The sequence below is a fragment of the Schistocerca piceifrons genome, unplaced genomic scaffold, assembly GCF_021461385.2.
Source record: "Schistocerca piceifrons isolate TAMUIC-IGC-003096 unplaced genomic scaffold, iqSchPice1.1 HiC_scaffold_675, whole genome shotgun sequence".
Classification (NCBI taxonomy): domain Eukaryota; kingdom Metazoa; phylum Arthropoda; class Insecta; order Orthoptera; family Acrididae; genus Schistocerca; species Schistocerca piceifrons.
The window spans coordinates 54,349-74,567 of record NW_025728921.1 but is presented as its reverse complement, the minus strand read 5'-3'; the positions used below and the strand labels follow the sequence as shown (position 1 = coordinate 74,567).

General features: G+C 55.1%; 47 non-coding genes across 47 annotated transcripts; 9 read left to right on the top strand and 38 right to left on the bottom strand.

Moving 5' to 3' along the window:
• Positions 1-28: 28 nt before the first annotated feature.
• Positions 29-102, bottom strand: Trnai-aau. Its single transcript has one exon. It is a non-coding gene; the product is annotated as a tRNA-Ile (tRNA).
• A 200-nt stretch (positions 103-302) lies between these two features.
• On the bottom strand, positions 303-374 carry Trnae-uuc. The gene has a single exon. It is a non-coding gene; the product is annotated as a tRNA-Glu (tRNA).
• Positions 375-677: 303 nt separating this feature from the next.
• Positions 678-750, bottom strand: Trnam-cau. Its single transcript has one exon. It is a non-coding gene; the product is annotated as a tRNA-Met (tRNA).
• Positions 751-1,131: 381 nt separating this feature from the next.
• Trnag-gcc lies at positions 1,132-1,202 on the bottom strand. The gene has a single exon. It is a non-coding gene; the product is annotated as a tRNA-Gly (tRNA).
• A 347-nt stretch (positions 1,203-1,549) lies between these two features.
• Trnag-ucc lies at positions 1,550-1,621 on the top strand. Its single transcript has one exon. It is a non-coding gene; the product is annotated as a tRNA-Gly (tRNA).
• Positions 1,622-2,214: 593 nt separating this feature from the next.
• Positions 2,215-2,288, bottom strand: Trnai-aau. Its single transcript has one exon. It is a non-coding gene; the product is annotated as a tRNA-Ile (tRNA).
• A 198-nt stretch (positions 2,289-2,486) lies between these two features.
• On the bottom strand, positions 2,487-2,558 carry Trnae-uuc. Its single transcript has one exon. It is a non-coding gene; the product is annotated as a tRNA-Glu (tRNA).
• Positions 2,559-2,861: 303 nt separating this feature from the next.
• Trnam-cau lies at positions 2,862-2,934 on the bottom strand. Its single transcript has one exon. It is a non-coding gene; the product is annotated as a tRNA-Met (tRNA).
• Positions 2,935-3,315: 381 nt separating this feature from the next.
• Positions 3,316-3,386, bottom strand: Trnag-gcc. The gene has a single exon. It is a non-coding gene; the product is annotated as a tRNA-Gly (tRNA).
• Positions 3,387-3,733: 347 nt separating this feature from the next.
• On the top strand, positions 3,734-3,805 carry Trnag-ucc. Its single transcript has one exon. It is a non-coding gene; the product is annotated as a tRNA-Gly (tRNA).
• Positions 3,806-4,398: 593 nt separating this feature from the next.
• Trnai-aau lies at positions 4,399-4,472 on the bottom strand. Its single transcript has one exon. It is a non-coding gene; the product is annotated as a tRNA-Ile (tRNA).
• Positions 4,473-4,670: 198 nt separating this feature from the next.
• On the bottom strand, positions 4,671-4,742 carry Trnae-uuc. The gene has a single exon. It is a non-coding gene; the product is annotated as a tRNA-Glu (tRNA).
• A 303-nt stretch (positions 4,743-5,045) lies between these two features.
• Trnam-cau lies at positions 5,046-5,118 on the bottom strand. Its single transcript has one exon. It is a non-coding gene; the product is annotated as a tRNA-Met (tRNA).
• Positions 5,119-5,499: 381 nt separating this feature from the next.
• Trnag-gcc lies at positions 5,500-5,570 on the bottom strand. The gene has a single exon. It is a non-coding gene; the product is annotated as a tRNA-Gly (tRNA).
• A 347-nt stretch (positions 5,571-5,917) lies between these two features.
• Positions 5,918-5,989, top strand: Trnag-ucc. The gene has a single exon. It is a non-coding gene; the product is annotated as a tRNA-Gly (tRNA).
• Positions 5,990-6,582: 593 nt separating this feature from the next.
• Trnai-aau lies at positions 6,583-6,656 on the bottom strand. Its single transcript has one exon. It is a non-coding gene; the product is annotated as a tRNA-Ile (tRNA).
• A 198-nt stretch (positions 6,657-6,854) lies between these two features.
• Positions 6,855-6,926, bottom strand: Trnae-uuc. Its single transcript has one exon. It is a non-coding gene; the product is annotated as a tRNA-Glu (tRNA).
• A 303-nt stretch (positions 6,927-7,229) lies between these two features.
• Trnam-cau lies at positions 7,230-7,302 on the bottom strand. Its single transcript has one exon. It is a non-coding gene; the product is annotated as a tRNA-Met (tRNA).
• Positions 7,303-7,683: 381 nt separating this feature from the next.
• Positions 7,684-7,754, bottom strand: Trnag-gcc. Its single transcript has one exon. It is a non-coding gene; the product is annotated as a tRNA-Gly (tRNA).
• Positions 7,755-8,101: 347 nt separating this feature from the next.
• Trnag-ucc lies at positions 8,102-8,173 on the top strand. Its single transcript has one exon. It is a non-coding gene; the product is annotated as a tRNA-Gly (tRNA).
• Positions 8,174-8,766: 593 nt separating this feature from the next.
• On the bottom strand, positions 8,767-8,840 carry Trnai-aau. Its single transcript has one exon. It is a non-coding gene; the product is annotated as a tRNA-Ile (tRNA).
• A 198-nt stretch (positions 8,841-9,038) lies between these two features.
• Trnae-uuc lies at positions 9,039-9,110 on the bottom strand. The gene has a single exon. It is a non-coding gene; the product is annotated as a tRNA-Glu (tRNA).
• A 303-nt stretch (positions 9,111-9,413) lies between these two features.
• Trnam-cau lies at positions 9,414-9,486 on the bottom strand. The gene has a single exon. It is a non-coding gene; the product is annotated as a tRNA-Met (tRNA).
• Positions 9,487-9,867: 381 nt separating this feature from the next.
• Trnag-gcc lies at positions 9,868-9,938 on the bottom strand. The gene has a single exon. It is a non-coding gene; the product is annotated as a tRNA-Gly (tRNA).
• A 347-nt stretch (positions 9,939-10,285) lies between these two features.
• Positions 10,286-10,357, top strand: Trnag-ucc. Its single transcript has one exon. It is a non-coding gene; the product is annotated as a tRNA-Gly (tRNA).
• A 593-nt stretch (positions 10,358-10,950) lies between these two features.
• Positions 10,951-11,024, bottom strand: Trnai-aau. Its single transcript has one exon. It is a non-coding gene; the product is annotated as a tRNA-Ile (tRNA).
• A 198-nt stretch (positions 11,025-11,222) lies between these two features.
• Trnae-uuc lies at positions 11,223-11,294 on the bottom strand. The gene has a single exon. It is a non-coding gene; the product is annotated as a tRNA-Glu (tRNA).
• A 303-nt stretch (positions 11,295-11,597) lies between these two features.
• Trnam-cau lies at positions 11,598-11,670 on the bottom strand. The gene has a single exon. It is a non-coding gene; the product is annotated as a tRNA-Met (tRNA).
• Positions 11,671-12,051: 381 nt separating this feature from the next.
• Positions 12,052-12,122, bottom strand: Trnag-gcc. Its single transcript has one exon. It is a non-coding gene; the product is annotated as a tRNA-Gly (tRNA).
• Positions 12,123-12,469: 347 nt separating this feature from the next.
• On the top strand, positions 12,470-12,541 carry Trnag-ucc. Its single transcript has one exon. It is a non-coding gene; the product is annotated as a tRNA-Gly (tRNA).
• Positions 12,542-13,134: 593 nt separating this feature from the next.
• On the bottom strand, positions 13,135-13,208 carry Trnai-aau. Its single transcript has one exon. It is a non-coding gene; the product is annotated as a tRNA-Ile (tRNA).
• Positions 13,209-13,406: 198 nt separating this feature from the next.
• Trnae-uuc lies at positions 13,407-13,478 on the bottom strand. The gene has a single exon. It is a non-coding gene; the product is annotated as a tRNA-Glu (tRNA).
• Positions 13,479-13,781: 303 nt separating this feature from the next.
• On the bottom strand, positions 13,782-13,854 carry Trnam-cau. The gene has a single exon. It is a non-coding gene; the product is annotated as a tRNA-Met (tRNA).
• A 381-nt stretch (positions 13,855-14,235) lies between these two features.
• Trnag-gcc lies at positions 14,236-14,306 on the bottom strand. The gene has a single exon. It is a non-coding gene; the product is annotated as a tRNA-Gly (tRNA).
• A 347-nt stretch (positions 14,307-14,653) lies between these two features.
• On the top strand, positions 14,654-14,725 carry Trnag-ucc. Its single transcript has one exon. It is a non-coding gene; the product is annotated as a tRNA-Gly (tRNA).
• A 593-nt stretch (positions 14,726-15,318) lies between these two features.
• On the bottom strand, positions 15,319-15,392 carry Trnai-aau. The gene has a single exon. It is a non-coding gene; the product is annotated as a tRNA-Ile (tRNA).
• A 198-nt stretch (positions 15,393-15,590) lies between these two features.
• Positions 15,591-15,662, bottom strand: Trnae-uuc. Its single transcript has one exon. It is a non-coding gene; the product is annotated as a tRNA-Glu (tRNA).
• A 303-nt stretch (positions 15,663-15,965) lies between these two features.
• On the bottom strand, positions 15,966-16,038 carry Trnam-cau. Its single transcript has one exon. It is a non-coding gene; the product is annotated as a tRNA-Met (tRNA).
• Positions 16,039-16,419: 381 nt separating this feature from the next.
• Positions 16,420-16,490, bottom strand: Trnag-gcc. The gene has a single exon. It is a non-coding gene; the product is annotated as a tRNA-Gly (tRNA).
• A 347-nt stretch (positions 16,491-16,837) lies between these two features.
• Positions 16,838-16,909, top strand: Trnag-ucc. Its single transcript has one exon. It is a non-coding gene; the product is annotated as a tRNA-Gly (tRNA).
• A 593-nt stretch (positions 16,910-17,502) lies between these two features.
• Trnai-aau lies at positions 17,503-17,576 on the bottom strand. The gene has a single exon. It is a non-coding gene; the product is annotated as a tRNA-Ile (tRNA).
• A 198-nt stretch (positions 17,577-17,774) lies between these two features.
• On the bottom strand, positions 17,775-17,846 carry Trnae-uuc. Its single transcript has one exon. It is a non-coding gene; the product is annotated as a tRNA-Glu (tRNA).
• A 303-nt stretch (positions 17,847-18,149) lies between these two features.
• Positions 18,150-18,222, bottom strand: Trnam-cau. Its single transcript has one exon. It is a non-coding gene; the product is annotated as a tRNA-Met (tRNA).
• A 381-nt stretch (positions 18,223-18,603) lies between these two features.
• On the bottom strand, positions 18,604-18,674 carry Trnag-gcc. Its single transcript has one exon. It is a non-coding gene; the product is annotated as a tRNA-Gly (tRNA).
• A 347-nt stretch (positions 18,675-19,021) lies between these two features.
• Trnag-ucc lies at positions 19,022-19,093 on the top strand. The gene has a single exon. It is a non-coding gene; the product is annotated as a tRNA-Gly (tRNA).
• A 593-nt stretch (positions 19,094-19,686) lies between these two features.
• Positions 19,687-19,760, bottom strand: Trnai-aau. The gene has a single exon. It is a non-coding gene; the product is annotated as a tRNA-Ile (tRNA).
• A 198-nt stretch (positions 19,761-19,958) lies between these two features.
• Trnae-uuc lies at positions 19,959-20,030 on the bottom strand. Its single transcript has one exon. It is a non-coding gene; the product is annotated as a tRNA-Glu (tRNA).
• Between the last annotated feature and the right edge of the window lie 189 nt (positions 20,031-20,219).

The window sequence follows — 20,219 nt, the reverse complement described above, 5'->3', positions numbered from 1 at the left end:
CCGCCTTTTCGTAGTAGGAAAAGAGTAGTGGCCCGTGGGGGGATCGAACCCACGACCTTCGCGTTATTAGCACGACGCTCTAACCAACTGAGCTAACGGGCCTCGGCAGATGCAGTTGCTCAGCCCTACGCTGGAAACAGGTGGCATGAAGCCGCACACACCATTTCTATGGTCGTCGTGTGTCTGCTTCCCTAGTCTATATTCTGCTGACGGTCACGAAACAGTAGCTATATTGCGAGCAGGACGGGAAACGGCCGCTCGGACAGCTCAAACTTGTCACGATTCGTGTGGAAAAAATTCCGTTCCGGTACCGGGAATCGAACCCGGGCCTCCTGGGTGAAAGCCAGGTATCCTAGCCACTAGACCACACCGGATGTGGCCGTTTCGTTCGACCGTTCGTACGGTCGCTTGTCGCATTTCGTGTCGAGTGCCGCGTCGGCGCCCCCCTCTCTTTGCGAGCATCTGTGCACATACTGACTGGCAAGGCGCGCACCTCAAACGTCGCAGAGCAATGCTTTTGGCTTCATGCTCTGCTGGGAGAAGAGGAAAAGGGAAGCTGTAAGTAGCAATAACAGGAAGTAAACATTTTCCCGCTGAAGCGTTGAAACGCTGTGGATAACAAACAAGAAATACGTTGGCGCCCTAGCAACAGCACCACCATGTCACAGAAAATTAAATGCCCCGGGTGAGGATCGAACTCACGACCTTAAGATTATGAGACTTACGCGCTGCCTACTGCGCTACCGAGGCACGGGTGCACCGCTTGTCCTGGAAACTGGGTAAACACCTTACCCAATATTAGACGTAGAGACACTGTACTTCCTGGATAACGTGTTCTGTTGCTACACGTGCACTGCCGGCCCAGTTGATTGCGGTGCTGCTGCAGCTGTTGCAACGATAGGCAGCACTCCTTGTCGTTGAAGTTCAGTGCCTCGGAGGCACCCGGACCCAGCAACTTGTGAGGCCAGGCCGACGCTAGTCTGTAGAACATGATGCGAGCGTCCTAGTGGGGACCCGCGAGTGCTGCGTTCTCGGTCCTTCTCAAGGGAAATCCAGCTACACATTCTTGTGGATCGTGCATCTCAAGCGCTCAAGCCACGCGGCAGCATTATCGCGGGAAAAGCAAAATGATGCATCGGCCGGGAATCGAACCCGGGCCGCCCGCGTGGCAGGCGAGCATTCTACCACTGAACCACCGATGCTCGGGCCAGCGGTAACTTGACGCTGCTTGCCGAGCAGATGTCTCAAGGGAAAGTGGGACTGCCGTCAAGCGCCGTAGCATTCTGTGGAAAAGATGCTGCAGACGCTGAATCCTGCACTGCACTGCTCTGCTTAAAAATGCCGCCAGAACGCGGTCCTCTGCGTACTCTTGCGTTGCCGGCGCCCAACTCTTGCCAAAGGATGCGAAATGTGCGCGGATACGCTGTCCGAATGCGTCTGGATGTGCTCCCCTAGCCTGCCTCGAAATGCGCCTGCCAGGTACGATCACCTTCGGCCGCTGCCGACTGGCGGGAAGCCGACACAGCGCGGACGCGCGGCGCTCGCTTGTGCGGTGGTGGTGTAATGGTCAGCATAGTTGCGTTCCAAGCAGTTGATCCGGGTTCGATTCCCGGCCACCGCAGCAGGCTTTTAATTTCGCGTATGAGTACTTTTGCCACGCGCTCTTAAATTATTGTTTTTTCGCCCTCTTACTCGCTGCATACCAGCCCTTAGTGTGTCTCGACTTGTCTCGACTTTGCTCGGCTGACGCGAGAGCTGACGCTCTCAAATCGGCCTATATCAAAACGACAAGCACGAGAAACGACTGAGAGAGGTAAGGAGAGGCGAGGCGATGGACACACAGCACGCCCCCTTCATTTCACGGTGGCGTCTCCCTGACCGAATCGGGCTGTAGCTCCGAAAAGAAAGGAGAAACAAAAATAGGAAGTAAAAGTGCCAATAGCGCCCTGTGTTCCCATGCGCTCACCCGCCCAAGTACTGACAAGGGCCAAAGTTGTTACGCATCGGCAATCGGACATTTTCTTTCATTTTCTCTTTATCGGTTGAGAACCAGTGTATTCAAGATATTATGGCCATTGCCGAGTGAATGCTGTAGCGCTCCCCGACGAGTCGGGTTCGGATCCTCTATCAACTTCCACGCAGGGTGATGATCTTTTGGTCACCACACTCGCCAGCTGAAATCGGCGCCGCCTTTTCGTAGTAGGAAAAGAGTAGTGGCCCGTGGGGGGATCGAACCCACGACCTTCGCGTTATTAGCACGACGCTCTAACCAACTGAGCTAACGGGCCTCGGCAGATGCAGTTGCTCAGCCCTACGCTGGAAACAGGTGGCATGAAGCCGCACACCATTTCTATGGTCGTCGTGTGTCTGCTTCCCTAGTCTATATTCTGCTGACGGTCACGAAACAGTAGCTATATTGCGAGCAGGACGGGAAACGGCCGCTCGGACAGCTCAAACTTGTCACGATTCGTGTGGAAAAAATTCCGTTCCGGTACCGGGAATCGAACCCGGGCCTCCTGGGTGAAAGCCAGGTATCCTAGCCACTAGACCACACCGGATGTGGCCGTTTCGTTCGACCGTTCGTACGGTCGCTTGTCGCATTTCGTGTCGAGTGCCGCGTCGGCGCCCCCCTCTCTTTGCGAGCATCTGTGCACATACTGACTGGCAAGGCGCGCACCTCAAACGTCGCAGAGCAATGCTTTTGGCTTCATGCTCTGCTGGGAGAAGAGGAAAAGGGAAGCTGTAAGTAGCAATAACAGGAAGTAAACATTTTCCCGCTGAAGCGTTGAAACGCTGTGGATAACAAACAAGAAATACGTTGGCGCCCTAGCAACAGCACCACCATGTCACAGAAAATTAAATGCCCCGGGTGAGGATCGAACTCACGACCTTAAGATTATGAGACTTACGCGCTGCCTACTGCGCTACCGAGGCACGGGTGCACCGCTTGTCCTGGAAACTGGGTAAACACCTTACCCAATATTAGACGTAGAGACACTGTACTTCCTGGATAACGTGTTCTGTTGCTACACGTGCACTGCCGGCCCAGTTGATTGCGGTGCTGCTGCAGCTGTTGCAACGATAGGCAGCACTCCTTGTCGTTGAAGTTCAGTGCCTCGGAGGCACCCGGACCCAGCAACTTGTGAGGCCAGGCCGACGCTAGTCTGTAGAACATGATGCGAGCGTCCTAGTGGGGACCCGCGAGTGCTGCGTTCTCGGTCCTTCTCAAGGGAAATCCAGCTACACATTCTTGTGGATCGTGCATCTCAAGCGCTCAAGCCACGCGGCAGCATTATCGCGGGAAAAGCAAAATGATGCATCGGCCGGGAATCGAACCCGGGCCGCCCGCGTGGCAGGCGAGCATTCTACCACTGAACCACCGATGCTCGGGCCAGCGGTAACTTGACGCTGCTTGCCGAGCAGATGTCTCAAGGGAAAGTGGGACTGCCGTCAAGCGCCGTAGCATTCTGTGGAAAAGATGCTGCAGACGCTGAATCCTGCACTGCACTGCTCTGCTTAAAAATGCCGCCAGAACGCGGTCCTCTGCGTACTCTTGCGTTGCCGGCGCCCAACTCTTGCCAAAGGATGCGAAATGTGCGCGGATACGCTGTCCGAATGCGTCTGGATGTGCTCCCCTAGCCTGCCTCGAAATGCGCCTGCCAGGTACGATCACCTTCGGCCGCTGCCGACTGGCGGGAAGCCGACACAGCGCGGACGCGCGGCGCTCGCTTGTGCGGTGGTGGTGTAATGGTCAGCATAGTTGCGTTCCAAGCAGTTGATCCGGGTTCGATTCCCGGCCACCGCAGCAGGCTTTTAATTTCGCGTATGAGTACTTTTGCCACGCGCTCTTAAATTATTGTTTTTTCGCCCTCTTACTCGCTGCATACCAGCCCTTAGTGTGTCTCGACTTGTCTCGACTTTGCTCGGCTGACGCGAGAGCTGACGCTCTCAAATCGGCCTATATCAAAACGACAAGCACGAGAAACGACTGAGAGAGGTAAGGAGAGGCGAGGCGATGGACACACAGCACGCCCCCTTCATTTCACGGTGGCGTCTCCCTGACCGAATCGGGCTGTAGCTCCGAAAAGAAAGGAGAAACAAAAATAGGAAGTAAAAGTGCCAATAGCGCCCTGTGTTCCCATGCGCTCACCCGCCCAAGTACTGACAAGGGCCAAAGTTGTTACGCATCGGCAATCGGACATTTTCTTTCATTTTCTCTTTATCGGTTGAGAACCAGTGTATTCAAGATATTATGGCCATTGCCGAGTGAATGCTGTAGCGCTCCCCGACGAGTCGGGTTCGGATCCTCTATCAACTTCCACGCAGGGTGATGATCTTTTGGTCACCACACTCGCCAGCTGAAATCGGCGCCGCCTTTTCGTAGTAGGAAAAGAGTAGTGGCCCGTGGGGGGATCGAACCCACGACCTTCGCGTTATTAGCACGACGCTCTAACCAACTGAGCTAACGGGCCTCGGCAGATGCAGTTGCTCAGCCCTACGCTGGAAACAGGTGGCATGAAGCCGCACACCATTTCTATGGTCGTCGTGTGTCTGCTTCCCTAGTCTATATTCTGCTGACGGTCACGAAACAGTAGCTATATTGCGAGCAGGACGGGAAACGGCCGCTCGGACAGCTCAAACTTGTCACGATTCGTGTGGAAAAAATTCCGTTCCGGTACCGGGAATCGAACCCGGGCCTCCTGGGTGAAAGCCAGGTATCCTAGCCACTAGACCACACCGGATGTGGCCGTTTCGTTCGACCGTTCGTACGGTCGCTTGTCGCATTTCGTGTCGAGTGCCGCGTCGGCGCCCCCCTCTCTTTGCGAGCATCTGTGCACATACTGACTGGCAAGGCGCGCACCTCAAACGTCGCAGAGCAATGCTTTTGGCTTCATGCTCTGCTGGGAGAAGAGGAAAAGGGAAGCTGTAAGTAGCAATAACAGGAAGTAAACATTTTCCCGCTGAAGCGTTGAAACGCTGTGGATAACAAACAAGAAATACGTTGGCGCCCTAGCAACAGCACCACCATGTCACAGAAAATTAAATGCCCCGGGTGAGGATCGAACTCACGACCTTAAGATTATGAGACTTACGCGCTGCCTACTGCGCTACCGAGGCACGGGTGCACCGCTTGTCCTGGAAACTGGGTAAACACCTTACCCAATATTAGACGTAGAGACACTGTACTTCCTGGATAACGTGTTCTGTTGCTACACGTGCACTGCCGGCCCAGTTGATTGCGGTGCTGCTGCAGCTGTTGCAACGATAGGCAGCACTCCTTGTCGTTGAAGTTCAGTGCCTCGGAGGCACCCGGACCCAGCAACTTGTGAGGCCAGGCCGACGCTAGTCTGTAGAACATGATGCGAGCGTCCTAGTGGGGACCCGCGAGTGCTGCGTTCTCGGTCCTTCTCAAGGGAAATCCAGCTACACATTCTTGTGGATCGTGCATCTCAAGCGCTCAAGCCACGCGGCAGCATTATCGCGGGAAAAGCAAAATGATGCATCGGCCGGGAATCGAACCCGGGCCGCCCGCGTGGCAGGCGAGCATTCTACCACTGAACCACCGATGCTCGGGCCAGCGGTAACTTGACGCTGCTTGCCGAGCAGATGTCTCAAGGGAAAGTGGGACTGCCGTCAAGCGCCGTAGCATTCTGTGGAAAAGATGCTGCAGACGCTGAATCCTGCACTGCACTGCTCTGCTTAAAAATGCCGCCAGAACGCGGTCCTCTGCGTACTCTTGCGTTGCCGGCGCCCAACTCTTGCCAAAGGATGCGAAATGTGCGCGGATACGCTGTCCGAATGCGTCTGGATGTGCTCCCCTAGCCTGCCTCGAAATGCGCCTGCCAGGTACGATCACCTTCGGCCGCTGCCGACTGGCGGGAAGCCGACACAGCGCGGACGCGCGGCGCTCGCTTGTGCGGTGGTGGTGTAATGGTCAGCATAGTTGCGTTCCAAGCAGTTGATCCGGGTTCGATTCCCGGCCACCGCAGCAGGCTTTTAATTTCGCGTATGAGTACTTTTGCCACGCGCTCTTAAATTATTGTTTTTTCGCCCTCTTACTCGCTGCATACCAGCCCTTAGTGTGTCTCGACTTGTCTCGACTTTGCTCGGCTGACGCGAGAGCTGACGCTCTCAAATCGGCCTATATCAAAACGACAAGCACGAGAAACGACTGAGAGAGGTAAGGAGAGGCGAGGCGATGGACACACAGCACGCCCCCTTCATTTCACGGTGGCGTCTCCCTGACCGAATCGGGCTGTAGCTCCGAAAAGAAAGGAGAAACAAAAATAGGAAGTAAAAGTGCCAATAGCGCCCTGTGTTCCCATGCGCTCACCCGCCCAAGTACTGACAAGGGCCAAAGTTGTTACGCATCGGCAATCGGACATTTTCTTTCATTTTCTCTTTATCGGTTGAGAACCAGTGTATTCAAGATATTATGGCCATTGCCGAGTGAATGCTGTAGCGCTCCCCGACGAGTCGGGTTCGGATCCTCTATCAACTTCCACGCAGGGTGATGATCTTTTGGTCACCACACTCGCCAGCTGAAATCGGCGCCGCCTTTTCGTAGTAGGAAAAGAGTAGTGGCCCGTGGGGGGATCGAACCCACGACCTTCGCGTTATTAGCACGACGCTCTAACCAACTGAGCTAACGGGCCTCGGCAGATGCAGTTGCTCAGCCCTACGCTGGAAACAGGTGGCATGAAGCCGCACACCATTTCTATGGTCGTCGTGTGTCTGCTTCCCTAGTCTATATTCTGCTGACGGTCACGAAACAGTAGCTATATTGCGAGCAGGACGGGAAACGGCCGCTCGGACAGCTCAAACTTGTCACGATTCGTGTGGAAAAAATTCCGTTCCGGTACCGGGAATCGAACCCGGGCCTCCTGGGTGAAAGCCAGGTATCCTAGCCACTAGACCACACCGGATGTGGCCGTTTCGTTCGACCGTTCGTACGGTCGCTTGTCGCATTTCGTGTCGAGTGCCGCGTCGGCGCCCCCCTCTCTTTGCGAGCATCTGTGCACATACTGACTGGCAAGGCGCGCACCTCAAACGTCGCAGAGCAATGCTTTTGGCTTCATGCTCTGCTGGGAGAAGAGGAAAAGGGAAGCTGTAAGTAGCAATAACAGGAAGTAAACATTTTCCCGCTGAAGCGTTGAAACGCTGTGGATAACAAACAAGAAATACGTTGGCGCCCTAGCAACAGCACCACCATGTCACAGAAAATTAAATGCCCCGGGTGAGGATCGAACTCACGACCTTAAGATTATGAGACTTACGCGCTGCCTACTGCGCTACCGAGGCACGGGTGCACCGCTTGTCCTGGAAACTGGGTAAACACCTTACCCAATATTAGACGTAGAGACACTGTACTTCCTGGATAACGTGTTCTGTTGCTACACGTGCACTGCCGGCCCAGTTGATTGCGGTGCTGCTGCAGCTGTTGCAACGATAGGCAGCACTCCTTGTCGTTGAAGTTCAGTGCCTCGGAGGCACCCGGACCCAGCAACTTGTGAGGCCAGGCCGACGCTAGTCTGTAGAACATGATGCGAGCGTCCTAGTGGGGACCCGCGAGTGCTGCGTTCTCGGTCCTTCTCAAGGGAAATCCAGCTACACATTCTTGTGGATCGTGCATCTCAAGCGCTCAAGCCACGCGGCAGCATTATCGCGGGAAAAGCAAAATGATGCATCGGCCGGGAATCGAACCCGGGCCGCCCGCGTGGCAGGCGAGCATTCTACCACTGAACCACCGATGCTCGGGCCAGCGGTAACTTGACGCTGCTTGCCGAGCAGATGTCTCAAGGGAAAGTGGGACTGCCGTCAAGCGCCGTAGCATTCTGTGGAAAAGATGCTGCAGACGCTGAATCCTGCACTGCACTGCTCTGCTTAAAAATGCCGCCAGAACGCGGTCCTCTGCGTACTCTTGCGTTGCCGGCGCCCAACTCTTGCCAAAGGATGCGAAATGTGCGCGGATACGCTGTCCGAATGCGTCTGGATGTGCTCCCCTAGCCTGCCTCGAAATGCGCCTGCCAGGTACGATCACCTTCGGCCGCTGCCGACTGGCGGGAAGCCGACACAGCGCGGACGCGCGGCGCTCGCTTGTGCGGTGGTGGTGTAATGGTCAGCATAGTTGCGTTCCAAGCAGTTGATCCGGGTTCGATTCCCGGCCACCGCAGCAGGCTTTTAATTTCGCGTATGAGTACTTTTGCCACGCGCTCTTAAATTATTGTTTTTTCGCCCTCTTACTCGCTGCATACCAGCCCTTAGTGTGTCTCGACTTGTCTCGACTTTGCTCGGCTGACGCGAGAGCTGACGCTCTCAAATCGGCCTATATCAAAACGACAAGCACGAGAAACGACTGAGAGAGGTAAGGAGAGGCGAGGCGATGGACACACAGCACGCCCCCTTCATTTCACGGTGGCGTCTCCCTGACCGAATCGGGCTGTAGCTCCGAAAAGAAAGGAGAAACAAAAATAGGAAGTAAAAGTGCCAATAGCGCCCTGTGTTCCCATGCGCTCACCCGCCCAAGTACTGACAAGGGCCAAAGTTGTTACGCATCGGCAATCGGACATTTTCTTTCATTTTCTCTTTATCGGTTGAGAACCAGTGTATTCAAGATATTATGGCCATTGCCGAGTGAATGCTGTAGCGCTCCCCGACGAGTCGGGTTCGGATCCTCTATCAACTTCCACGCAGGGTGATGATCTTTTGGTCACCACACTCGCCAGCTGAAATCGGCGCCGCCTTTTCGTAGTAGGAAAAGAGTAGTGGCCCGTGGGGGGATCGAACCCACGACCTTCGCGTTATTAGCACGACGCTCTAACCAACTGAGCTAACGGGCCTCGGCAGATGCAGTTGCTCAGCCCTACGCTGGAAACAGGTGGCATGAAGCCGCACACCATTTCTATGGTCGTCGTGTGTCTGCTTCCCTAGTCTATATTCTGCTGACGGTCACGAAACAGTAGCTATATTGCGAGCAGGACGGGAAACGGCCGCTCGGACAGCTCAAACTTGTCACGATTCGTGTGGAAAAAATTCCGTTCCGGTACCGGGAATCGAACCCGGGCCTCCTGGGTGAAAGCCAGGTATCCTAGCCACTAGACCACACCGGATGTGGCCGTTTCGTTCGACCGTTCGTACGGTCGCTTGTCGCATTTCGTGTCGAGTGCCGCGTCGGCGCCCCCCTCTCTTTGCGAGCATCTGTGCACATACTGACTGGCAAGGCGCGCACCTCAAACGTCGCAGAGCAATGCTTTTGGCTTCATGCTCTGCTGGGAGAAGAGGAAAAGGGAAGCTGTAAGTAGCAATAACAGGAAGTAAACATTTTCCCGCTGAAGCGTTGAAACGCTGTGGATAACAAACAAGAAATACGTTGGCGCCCTAGCAACAGCACCACCATGTCACAGAAAATTAAATGCCCCGGGTGAGGATCGAACTCACGACCTTAAGATTATGAGACTTACGCGCTGCCTACTGCGCTACCGAGGCACGGGTGCACCGCTTGTCCTGGAAACTGGGTAAACACCTTACCCAATATTAGACGTAGAGACACTGTACTTCCTGGATAACGTGTTCTGTTGCTACACGTGCACTGCCGGCCCAGTTGATTGCGGTGCTGCTGCAGCTGTTGCAACGATAGGCAGCACTCCTTGTCGTTGAAGTTCAGTGCCTCGGAGGCACCCGGACCCAGCAACTTGTGAGGCCAGGCCGACGCTAGTCTGTAGAACATGATGCGAGCGTCCTAGTGGGGACCCGCGAGTGCTGCGTTCTCGGTCCTTCTCAAGGGAAATCCAGCTACACATTCTTGTGGATCGTGCATCTCAAGCGCTCAAGCCACGCGGCAGCATTATCGCGGGAAAAGCAAAATGATGCATCGGCCGGGAATCGAACCCGGGCCGCCCGCGTGGCAGGCGAGCATTCTACCACTGAACCACCGATGCTCGGGCCAGCGGTAACTTGACGCTGCTTGCCGAGCAGATGTCTCAAGGGAAAGTGGGACTGCCGTCAAGCGCCGTAGCATTCTGTGGAAAAGATGCTGCAGACGCTGAATCCTGCACTGCACTGCTCTGCTTAAAAATGCCGCCAGAACGCGGTCCTCTGCGTACTCTTGCGTTGCCGGCGCCCAACTCTTGCCAAAGGATGCGAAATGTGCGCGGATACGCTGTCCGAATGCGTCTGGATGTGCTCCCCTAGCCTGCCTCGAAATGCGCCTGCCAGGTACGATCACCTTCGGCCGCTGCCGACTGGCGGGAAGCCGACACAGCGCGGACGCGCGGCGCTCGCTTGTGCGGTGGTGGTGTAATGGTCAGCATAGTTGCGTTCCAAGCAGTTGATCCGGGTTCGATTCCCGGCCACCGCAGCAGGCTTTTAATTTCGCGTATGAGTACTTTTGCCACGCGCTCTTAAATTATTGTTTTTTCGCCCTCTTACTCGCTGCATACCAGCCCTTAGTGTGTCTCGACTTGTCTCGACTTTGCTCGGCTGACGCGAGAGCTGACGCTCTCAAATCGGCCTATATCAAAACGACAAGCACGAGAAACGACTGAGAGAGGTAAGGAGAGGCGAGGCGATGGACACACAGCACGCCCCCTTCATTTCACGGTGGCGTCTCCCTGACCGAATCGGGCTGTAGCTCCGAAAAGAAAGGAGAAACAAAAATAGGAAGTAAAAGTGCCAATAGCGCCCTGTGTTCCCATGCGCTCACCCGCCCAAGTACTGACAAGGGCCAAAGTTGTTACGCATCGGCAATCGGACATTTTCTTTCATTTTCTCTTTATCGGTTGAGAACCAGTGTATTCAAGATATTATGGCCATTGCCGAGTGAATGCTGTAGCGCTCCCCGACGAGTCGGGTTCGGATCCTCTATCAACTTCCACGCAGGGTGATGATCTTTTGGTCACCACACTCGCCAGCTGAAATCGGCGCCGCCTTTTCGTAGTAGGAAAAGAGTAGTGGCCCGTGGGGGGATCGAACCCACGACCTTCGCGTTATTAGCACGACGCTCTAACCAACTGAGCTAACGGGCCTCGGCAGATGCAGTTGCTCAGCCCTACGCTGGAAACAGGTGGCATGAAGCCGCACACCATTTCTATGGTCGTCGTGTGTCTGCTTCCCTAGTCTATATTCTGCTGACGGTCACGAAACAGTAGCTATATTGCGAGCAGGACGGGAAACGGCCGCTCGGACAGCTCAAACTTGTCACGATTCGTGTGGAAAAAATTCCGTTCCGGTACCGGGAATCGAACCCGGGCCTCCTGGGTGAAAGCCAGGTATCCTAGCCACTAGACCACACCGGATGTGGCCGTTTCGTTCGACCGTTCGTACGGTCGCTTGTCGCATTTCGTGTCGAGTGCCGCGTCGGCGCCCCCCTCTCTTTGCGAGCATCTGTGCACATACTGACTGGCAAGGCGCGCACCTCAAACGTCGCAGAGCAATGCTTTTGGCTTCATGCTCTGCTGGGAGAAGAGGAAAAGGGAAGCTGTAAGTAGCAATAACAGGAAGTAAACATTTTCCCGCTGAAGCGTTGAAACGCTGTGGATAACAAACAAGAAATACGTTGGCGCCCTAGCAACAGCACCACCATGTCACAGAAAATTAAATGCCCCGGGTGAGGATCGAACTCACGACCTTAAGATTATGAGACTTACGCGCTGCCTACTGCGCTACCGAGGCACGGGTGCACCGCTTGTCCTGGAAACTGGGTAAACACCTTACCCAATATTAGACGTAGAGACACTGTACTTCCTGGATAACGTGTTCTGTTGCTACACGTGCACTGCCGGCCCAGTTGATTGCGGTGCTGCTGCAGCTGTTGCAACGATAGGCAGCACTCCTTGTCGTTGAAGTTCAGTGCCTCGGAGGCACCCGGACCCAGCAACTTGTGAGGCCAGGCCGACGCTAGTCTGTAGAACATGATGCGAGCGTCCTAGTGGGGACCCGCGAGTGCTGCGTTCTCGGTCCTTCTCAAGGGAAATCCAGCTACACATTCTTGTGGATCGTGCATCTCAAGCGCTCAAGCCACGCGGCAGCATTATCGCGGGAAAAGCAAAATGATGCATCGGCCGGGAATCGAACCCGGGCCGCCCGCGTGGCAGGCGAGCATTCTACCACTGAACCACCGATGCTCGGGCCAGCGGTAACTTGACGCTGCTTGCCGAGCAGATGTCTCAAGGGAAAGTGGGACTGCCGTCAAGCGCCGTAGCATTCTGTGGAAAAGATGCTGCAGACGCTGAATCCTGCACTGCACTGCTCTGCTTAAAAATGCCGCCAGAACGCGGTCCTCTGCGTACTCTTGCGTTGCCGGCGCCCAACTCTTGCCAAAGGATGCGAAATGTGCGCGGATACGCTGTCCGAATGCGTCTGGATGTGCTCCCCTAGCCTGCCTCGAAATGCGCCTGCCAGGTACGATCACCTTCGGCCGCTGCCGACTGGCGGGAAGCCGACACAGCGCGGACGCGCGGCGCTCGCTTGTGCGGTGGTGGTGTAATGGTCAGCATAGTTGCGTTCCAAGCAGTTGATCCGGGTTCGATTCCCGGCCACCGCAGCAGGCTTTTAATTTCGCGTATGAGTACTTTTGCCACGCGCTCTTAAATTATTGTTTTTTCGCCCTCTTACTCGCTGCATACCAGCCCTTAGTGTGTCTCGACTTGTCTCGACTTTGCTCGGCTGACGCGAGAGCTGACGCTCTCAAATCGGCCTATATCAAAACGACAAGCACGAGAAACGACTGAGAGAGGTAAGGAGAGGCGAGGCGATGGACACACAGCACGCCCCCTTCATTTCACGGTGGCGTCTCCCTGACCGAATCGGGCTGTAGCTCCGAAAAGAAAGGAGAAACAAAAATAGGAAGTAAAAGTGCCAATAGCGCCCTGTGTTCCCATGCGCTCACCCGCCCAAGTACTGACAAGGGCCAAAGTTGTTACGCATCGGCAATCGGACATTTTCTTTCATTTTCTCTTTATCGGTTGAGAACCAGTGTATTCAAGATATTATGGCCATTGCCGAGTGAATGCTGTAGCGCTCCCCGACGAGTCGGGTTCGGATCCTCTATCAACTTCCACGCAGGGTGATGATCTTTTGGTCACCACACTCGCCAGCTGAAATCGGCGCCGCCTTTTCGTAGTAGGAAAAGAGTAGTGGCCCGTGGGGGGATCGAACCCACGACCTTCGCGTTATTAGCACGACGCTCTAACCAACTGAGCTAACGGGCCTCGGCAGATGCAGTTGCTCAGCCCTACGCTGGAAACAGGTGGCATGAAGCCGCACACCATTTCTATGGTCGTCGTGTGTCTGCTTCCCTAGTCTATATTCTGCTGACGGTCACGAAACAGTAGCTATATTGCGAGCAGGACGGGAAACGGCCGCTCGGACAGCTCAAACTTGTCACGATTCGTGTGGAAAAAATTCCGTTCCGGTACCGGGAATCGAACCCGGGCCTCCTGGGTGAAAGCCAGGTATCCTAGCCACTAGACCACACCGGATGTGGCCGTTTCGTTCGACCGTTCGTACGGTCGCTTGTCGCATTTCGTGTCGAGTGCCGCGTCGGCGCCCCCCTCTCTTTGCGAGCATCTGTGCACATACTGACTGGCAAGGCGCGCACCTCAAACGTCGCAGAGCAATGCTTTTGGCTTCATGCTCTGCTGGGAGAAGAGGAAAAGGGAAGCTGTAAGTAGCAATAACAGGAAGTAAACATTTTCCCGCTGAAGCGTTGAAACGCTGTGGATAACAAACAAGAAATACGTTGGCGCCCTAGCAACAGCACCACCATGTCACAGAAAATTAAATGCCCCGGGTGAGGATCGAACTCACGACCTTAAGATTATGAGACTTACGCGCTGCCTACTGCGCTACCGAGGCACGGGTGCACCGCTTGTCCTGGAAACTGGGTAAACACCTTACCCAATATTAGACGTAGAGACACTGTACTTCCTGGATAACGTGTTCTGTTGCTACACGTGCACTGCCGGCCCAGTTGATTGCGGTGCTGCTGCAGCTGTTGCAACGATAGGCAGCACTCCTTGTCGTTGAAGTTCAGTGCCTCGGAGGCACCCGGACCCAGCAACTTGTGAGGCCAGGCCGACGCTAGTCTGTAGAACATGATGCGAGCGTCCTAGTGGGGACCCGCGAGTGCTGCGTTCTCGGTCCTTCTCAAGGGAAATCCAGCTACACATTCTTGTGGATCGTGCATCTCAAGCGCTCAAGCCACGCGGCAGCATTATCGCGGGAAAAGCAAAATGATGCATCGGCCGGGAATCGAACCCGGGCCGCCCGCGTGGCAGGCGAGCATTCTACCACTGAACCACCGATGCTCGGGCCAGCGGTAACTTGACGCTGCTTGCCGAGCAGATGTCTCAAGGGAAAGTGGGACTGCCGTCAAGCGCCGTAGCATTCTGTGGAAAAGATGCTGCAGACGCTGAATCCTGCACTGCACTGCTCTGCTTAAAAATGCCGCCAGAACGCGGTCCTCTGCGTACTCTTGCGTTGCCGGCGCCCAACTCTTGCCAAAGGATGCGAAATGTGCGCGGATACGCTGTCCGAATGCGTCTGGATGTGCTCCCCTAGCCTGCCTCGAAATGCGCCTGCCAGGTACGATCACCTTCGGCCGCTGCCGACTGGCGGGAAGCCGACACAGCGCGGACGCGCGGCGCTCGCTTGTGCGGTGGTGGTGTAATGGTCAGCATAGTTGCGTTCCAAGCAGTTGATCCGGGTTCGATTCCCGGCCACCGCAGCAGGCTTTTAATTTCGCGTATGAGTACTTTTGCCACGCGCTCTTAAATTATTGTTTTTTCGCCCTCTTACTCGCTGCATACCAGCCCTTAGTGTGTCTCGACTTGTCTCGACTTTGCTCGGCTGACGCGAGAGCTGACGCTCTCAAATCGGCCTATATCAAAACGACAAGCACGAGAAACGACTGAGAGAGGTAAGGAGAGGCGAGGCGATGGACACACAGCACGCCCCCTTCATTTCACGGTGGCGTCTCCCTGACCGAATCGGGCTGTAGCTCCGAAAAGAAAGGAGAAACAAAAATAGGAAGTAAAAGTGCCAATAGCGCCCTGTGTTCCCATGCGCTCACCCGCCCAAGTACTGACAAGGGCCAAAGTTGTTACGCATCGGCAATCGGACATTTTCTTTCATTTTCTCTTTATCGGTTGAGAACCAGTGTATTCAAGATATTATGGCCATTGCCGAGTGAATGCTGTAGCGCTCCCCGACGAGTCGGGTTCGGATCCTCTATCAACTTCCACGCAGGGTGATGATCTTTTGGTCACCACACTCGCCAGCTGAAATCGGCGCCGCCTTTTCGTAGTAGGAAAAGAGTAGTGGCCCGTGGGGGGATCGAACCCACGACCTTCGCGTTATTAGCACGACGCTCTAACCAACTGAGCTAACGGGCCTCGGCAGATGCAGTTGCTCAGCCCTACGCTGGAAACAGGTGGCATGAAGCCGCACACCATTTCTATGGTCGTCGTGTGTCTGCTTCCCTAGTCTATATTCTGCTGACGGTCACGAAACAGTAGCTATATTGCGAGCAGGACGGGAAACGGCCGCTCGGACAGCTCAAACTTGTCACGATTCGTGTGGAAAAAATTCCGTTCCGGTACCGGGAATCGAACCCGGGCCTCCTGGGTGAAAGCCAGGTATCCTAGCCACTAGACCACACCGGATGTGGCCGTTTCGTTCGACCGTTCGTACGGTCGCTTGTCGCATTTCGTGTCGAGTGCCGCGTCGGCGCCCCCCTCTCTTTGCGAGCATCTGTGCACATACTGACTGGCAAGGCGCGCACCTCAAACGTCGCAGAGCAATGCTTTTGGCTTCATGCTCTGCTGGGAGAAGAGGAAAAGGGAAGCTGTAAGTAGCAATAACAGGAAGTAAACATTTTCCCGCTGAAGCGTTGAAACGCTGTGGATAACAAACAAGAAATACGTTGGCGCCCTAGCAACAGCACCACCATGTCACAGAAAATTAAATGCCCCGGGTGAGGATCGAACTCACGACCTTAAGATTATGAGACTTACGCGCTGCCTACTGCGCTACCGAGGCACGGGTGCACCGCTTGTCCTGGAAACTGGGTAAACACCTTACCCAATATTAGACGTAGAGACACTGTACTTCCTGGATAACGTGTTCTGTTGCTACACGTGCACTGCCGGCCCAGTTGATTGCGGTGCTGCTGCAGCTGTTGCAACGATAGGCAGCACTCCTTGTCGTTGAAGTTCAGTGCCTCGGAGGCACCCGGACCCAGCAACTTGTGAGGCCAGGCCGACGCTAGTCTGTAGAACATGATGCGAGCGTCCTAGTGGGGACCCGCGAGTGCTGCGTTCTCGGTCCTTCTCAAGGGAAATCCAGCTACACATTCTTGTGGATCGTGCATCTCAAGCGCTCAAGCCACGCGGCAGCATTATCGCGGGAAAAGCAAAATGATGCATCGGCCGGGAATCGAACCCGGGCCGCCCGCGTGGCAGGCGAGCATTCTACCACTGAACCACCGATGCTCGGGCCAGCGGTAACTTGACGCTGCTTGCCGAGCAGATGTCTCAAGGGAAAGTGGGACTGCCGTCAAGCGCCGTAGCATTCTGTGGAAAAGATGCTGCAGACGCTGAATCCTGCACTGCACTGCTCTGCTTAAAAATGCCGCCAGAACGCGGTCCTCTGCGTACTCTTGCGTTGCCGGCGCCCAACTCTTGCCAAAGGATGCGAAATGTGCGCGGATACGCTGTCCGAATGCGTCTGGATGTGCTCCCCTAGCCTGCCTCGAAATGCGCCTGCCAGGTACGATCACCTTCGGCCGCTGCCGACTGGCGGGAAGCCGACACAGCGCGGACGCGCGGCGCTCGCTTGTGCGGTGGTGGTGTAATGGTCAGCATAGTTGCGTTCCAAGCAGTTGATCCGGGTTCGATTCCCGGCCACCGCAGCAGGCTTTTAATTTCGCGTATGAGTACTTTTGCCACGCGCTCTTAAATTATTGTTTTTTCGCCCTCTTACTCGCTGCATACCAGCCCTTAGTGTGTCTCGACTTGTCTCGACTTTGCTCGGCTGACGCGAGAGCTGACGCTCTCAAATCGGCCTATATCAAAACGACAAGCACGAGAAACGACTGAGAGAGGTAAGGAGAGGCGAGGCGATGGACACACAGCACGCCCCCTTCATTTCACGGTGGCGTCTCCCTGACCGAATCGGGCTGTAGCTCCGAAAAGAAAGGAGAAACAAAAATAGGAAGTAAAAGTGCCAATAGCGCCCTGTGTTCCCATGCGCTCACCCGCCCAAGTACTGACAAGGGCCAAAGTTGTTACGCATCGGCAATCGGACATTTTCTTTCATTTTCTCTTTATCGGTTGAGAACCAGTGTATTCAAGATATTATGGCCATTGCCGAGTGAATGCTGTAGCGCTCCCCGACGAGTCGGGTTCGGATCCTCTATCAACTTCCACGCAGGGTGATGATCTTTTGGTCACCACACTCGCCAGCTGAAATCGGCGCCGCCTTTTCGTAGTAGGAAAAGAGTAGTGGCCCGTGGGGGGATCGAACCCACGACCTTCGCGTTATTAGCACGACGCTCTAACCAACTGAGCTAACGGGCCTCGGCAGATGCAGTTGCTCAGCCCTACGCTGGAAACAGGTGGCATGAAGCCGCACACCATTTCTATGGTCGTCGTGTGTCTGCTTCCCTAGTCTATATTCTGCTGACGGTCACGAAACAGTAGCTATATTGCGAGCAGGACGGGAAACGGCCGCTCGGACAGCTCAAACTTGTCACGATTCGTGTGGAAAAAATTCCGTTCCGGTACCGGGAATCGAACCCGGGCCTCCTGGGTGAAAGCCAGGTATCCTAGCCACTAGACCACACCGGATGTGGCCGTTTCGTTCGACCGTTCGTACGGTCGCTTGTCGCATTTCGTGTCGAGTGCCGCGTCGGCGCCCCCCTCTCTTTGCGAGCATCTGTGCACATACTGACTGGCAAGGCGCGCACCTCAAACGTCGCAGAGCAATGCTTTTGGCTTCATGCTCTGCTGGGAGAAGAGGAAAAGGGAAGCTGTAAGTAGCAATAACAGGAAGTAAACATTTTCCCGCTGAAGCGTTGAAACGCTGTGGATAACAAACAAGAAATACGTTGGCGCCCTAGCAACAGCACCACCATGTCACAGAAAATTAAATGCCCCGGGTGAGGATCGAACTCACGACCTTAAGATTATGAGACTTACGCGCTGCCTACTGCGCTACCGAGGCACGGGTGCACCGCTTGTCCTGGAAACTGGGTAAACACCTTACCCAATATTAGACGTAGAGACACTGTACTTCCTGGATAACGTGTTCTGTTGCTACACGTGCACTGCCGGCCCAGTTGATTGCGGTGCTGCTGCAGCTGTTGCAACGATAGGCAGCACTCCTTGTCGTTGAAGTTCAGTGCCTCGGAGGCACCCGGACCCAGCAACTTGTGAGGCCAGGCCGACGCTAGTCTGTAGAACATGATGCGAGCGTCCTAGTGGGGACCCGCGAGTGCTGCGTTCTCGGTCCTTCTCAAGGGAAATCCAGCTACACATTCTTGTGGATCGTGCATCTCAAGCGCTCAAGCCACGCGGCAGCATTATCGCGGGAAAAGCAAAATGATGCATCGGCCGGGAATCGAACCCGGGCCGCCCGCGTGGCAGGCGAGCATTCTACCACTGAACCACCGATGCTCGGGCCAGCGGTAACTTGACGCTGCTTGCCGAGCAGATGTCTCAAGGGAAAGTGGGACTGCCGTCAAGCGCCGTAGCATTCTGTGGAAAAGATGCTGCAGACGCTGAATCCTGCACTGCACTGCTCTGCTTAAAAATGCCGCCAGAACGCGGTCCTCTGCGTACTCTTGCGTTGCCGGCGCCCAACTCTTGCCAAAGGATGCGAAATGTGCGCGGATACGCTGTCCGAATGCGTCTGGATGTGCTCCCCTAGCCTGCCTCGAAATGCGCCTGCCAGGTACGATCACCTTCGGCCGCTGCCGACTGGCGGGAAGCCGACACAGCGCGGACGCGCGGCGCTCGCTTGTGCGGTGGTGGTGTAATGGTCAGCATAGTTGCGTTCCAAGCAGTTGATCCGGGTTCGATTCCCGGCCACCGCAGCAGGCTTTTAATTTCGCGTATGAGTACTTTTGCCACGCGCTCTTAAATTATTGTTTTTTCGCCCTCTTACTCGCTGCATACCAGCCCTTAGTGTGTCTCGACTTGTCTCGACTTTGCTCGGCTGACGCGAGAGCTGACGCTCTCAAATCGGCCTATATCAAAACGACAAGCACGAGAAACGACTGAGAGAGGTAAGGAGAGGCGAGGCGATGGACACACAGCACGCCCCCTTCATTTCACGGTGGCGTCTCCCTGACCGAATCGGGCTGTAGCTCCGAAAAGAAAGGAGAAACAAAAATAGGAAGTAAAAGTGCCAATAGCGCCCTGTGTTCCCATGCGCTCACCCGCCCAAGTACTGACAAGGGCCAAAGTTGTTACGCATCGGCAATCGGACATTTTCTTTCATTTTCTCTTTATCGGTTGAGAACCAGTGTATTCAAGATATTATGGCCATTGCCGAGTGAATGCTGTAGCGCTCCCCGACGAGTCGGGTTCGGATCCTCTATCAACTTCCACGCAGGGTGATGATCTTTTGGTCACCACACTCGCCAGCTGAAATCGGCGCCGCCTTTTCGTAGTAGGAAAAGAGTAGTGGCCCGTGGGGGGATCGAACCCACGACCTTCGCGTTATTAGCACGACGCTCTAACCAACTGAGCTAACGGGCCTCGGCAGATGCAGTTGCTCAGCCCTACGCTGGAAACAGGTGGCATGAAGCCGCACACCATTTCTATGGTCGTCGTGTGTCTGCTTCCCTAGTCTATATTCTGCTGACGGTCACGAAACAGTAGCTATATTGCGAGCAGGACGGGAAACGGCCGCTCGGACAGCTCAAACTTGTCACGATTCGTGTGGAAAAAATTCCGTTCCGGTACCGGGAATCGAACCCGGGCCTCCTGGGTGAAAGCCAGGTATCCTAGCCACTAGACCACACCGGATGTGGCCGTTTCGTTCGACCGTTCGTACGGTCGCTTGTCGCATTTCGTGTCGAGTGCCGCGTCGGCGCCCCCCTCTCTTTGCGAGCATCTGTGCACATACTGACTGGCAAGGCGCGCACCTCAAACGTCGCAGAGCAATGCTTTTGGCTTCATGCTCTGCTGGGAGAAGAGGAAAAGGGAAGCTGTAAG